Raw genomic sequence first — 2,826 nt, forward strand, 5'->3', positions numbered from 1 at the left:
GAAATGTTGTTACCCCTATTTCAGGGATAGTCAACAGAGACAGTGAGATCGATGGCCTGATTTTCACAAAGCTGTGGCCGGAGATGAGCAAACATTTTTGGCCCTGCCCTACATACCCAAGGAGCAGGGCTGCATCCATAATCCAGCTCTCTGCATGCACAAGTGAGCCACGCGCATGCACAAGTGTGGTACTTTATCCATTCATATGAACCAATGGCCATTTTATGCATGGAACTGCAGTAAGTGCAAAGCTGGTGAATTTATACACACTGTGTGCCAACCACCACTTCCAGGAAATCAGGGGCTGAGTCAGCTGCACAGCTGTGGGGAGGACCAGAGTGTTCCTACCTCTTAGGTCCACGTTCAGCCCATAGGATTACTTTAGTGGTCAGTCTGTTTCACGGCTTCCTTAAGTCTCTGCTAATGCAGTTCAAATTTTCCCTCTTCATTTTCAAACCTCTACACACACTCACTCCTCCCTGCTTCTCTGACCTTGTATCCACTTAATCTCTCTGCTCATAGAGCTCCTTCAGCCTCAAACTCCACTCCTCCATTTCTTCTCATCTGTTTCTTCCCATAACCCCTCTAATAATCTCCATTTTTGGAGGTGGGGAGTTGCACTCTGGTCTTCCCCAGGGTAGCAGACTTAACACCAGCCCTTCAGCTGCTCTATATTCTAGTTCACGACAGAGCGGATAATCAGGGAACTCTAACTAGCAGCCAGATGATCCCCTTCTGTCTATGTATTGTATGTGCAAGGCCCCTTTCACTGTTTCTGAGCACCTCATACTATGTCAATGTATTTATCTTCACAATGCTGCTGTGAGGTAGAGAAATTCTATTATCCCCATTTCACAGATGGGGAACTGAGGCACAGAGGGTGGGATCCATGAAGGGACTTAAGTGGGACCTGGGCTTTCTATACAATGAATGGGAGAAGACAGGCACCTTAGATTAGGATCCACACAAGCCAGCATGCTTAGTGAGGAACCATCAAAGCTCGCTAGAGAAGGATATGTGCTCAGCCCTGGCCTCTCTTACAGAAAGGTGCATAAATCCAGGCTGCAAGGGGGCACCTATTTCTGCTTTGCAATCCACAAATGGGACCTGCCTCCTGCAGGCAAGCAGCTGAGGTGCCTAAGCTGCTGCTTGTGGGAATGAGTTAGGTGCCTAAATAACAGCCAGAGGAGGGGGCACTGGTGCCATTGCTCACCTTATTACTTTTATCATCGCGATTAGAGAACTCACCTAGGATGTGGGAGACCCAAGTTCAACTCCCCCGCTCTGCCAGCAGGGGAGAAAGGATTTGAACAGGGAACTCCCATTTCTCAGGAGAGTGATCTAACCAGCTGTGGGGCTCACTCAGTCTCTCCTGTTGAAGCTGTTCCATGATGTATAATTTTATCAAAGAGTCACCAGGGGAACTGGACCCTGCATTTCCAATATCTGAGGTGGGTGCACTAGCCACTGGACGATAGAGTCATTCTTGTGTTTGCTCCAGGGTTTACTGACTGTTCCAGTGTGGATAAACACTTAGTCAGTGGGCCAGAGGGTGAGGGTGGGGGTGCTTTAACCACTGGGCACCACCACTTCCTCCTCCTTCTGGATTTTGAATGGGACCTGAGTACACCTACCAGCTGAAGCATTGCAAGTGACTTAGGAGGATGTGCACCTGTCTTCCAGTGATTCACAAACCAGGAGGCTTAGGCCAGGAGATTGGTATCTGGATGCCTAGAGGGAGGCAGCAGTTCACAAAACCAGAAGCAGAAACTTAGATTCCTAGGGAACTTTTACCCTGAAAAGTTGGGTGCCCACAGGATTTGGTGGGAGTTCCGTGGCCCACGATGGAGCCAAAGTTGAGACTTAGGCACACAAGCACCCTTATGGATCTGGACCATGGAGACTAACTGACTTGTCTACAGTCACAGGAAGGCTACAGCAGAGCAATAAATTATACCCTTGTCTCCTGAGTCCCAGATCAGAGCCACTCACCACTGAAAGACCCCTCCTCTTACCTAGCACAGCAGCAAATACGACCTTTGAAATCTCCAGGAGAGCTAGAGCACAATTCACTTTGTAAGATGCTGCATCTGAGATTCTAACCCTAAGCTGTCTCCCAAATTGCCTTTGCACAGGTAGGGAGATTCCTGGGTTTAAAGGGGCAGGACATAGAAGACAGAATGGCAACATCTCCTTTCACTTACACGGCTAGATACATCATGATGCAAATTGTTTACTGTGCTCTTAAGTTTTTCAAAAATGAAACCCTGAAGACTTGCAACAATATGGAGTCAAATGGCAAAGGATGTTTTATGAACAATAAATGATTGAAAATGTAATCTCTGATGCCCAGAAATAACAGTCCATGATGGATGTTTTCAATAGAAAAAGTTTAAAAAAAAATCTTCAATGCATTTGCAAGTTAAATGTTGAACTATTCCTCACTGGGATGTATAAGGCAATTTTACACTGGGCATTAATTAGTTCAAAAAAAAAAGGGCACCCTGAGGTATATATTAAATAATAGATTTGCTGGTAGTTTACAAGACGCAATTCTTTCCTGTATATATTTGCCTAACTTCCAAATAACGTACAAAATCCGGATCAAAATAAAACCAAAAAAGACTCATGGGTTTTTCACTTAGTAGGAACCAATGCACATAGGGTGGGGTTGTCATACATTCAGTGAAATGCAGACGGAAGATGTATTGACATGTAAATGACAGCATCATTTTGCATCAGATAACTATGTCTTCAAATCACTATAAATAACAGCTCCAAAAGGGGTGAGCTTTTTCAAAAGCACATTCACTGTTGGCTTATCTC

This window comes from Dermochelys coriacea, chromosome 2 (assembly GCF_009764565.3).
Source record: "Dermochelys coriacea isolate rDerCor1 chromosome 2, rDerCor1.pri.v4, whole genome shotgun sequence".
Taxonomy (NCBI): Eukaryota; Metazoa; Chordata; order Testudines; family Dermochelyidae; genus Dermochelys; species Dermochelys coriacea.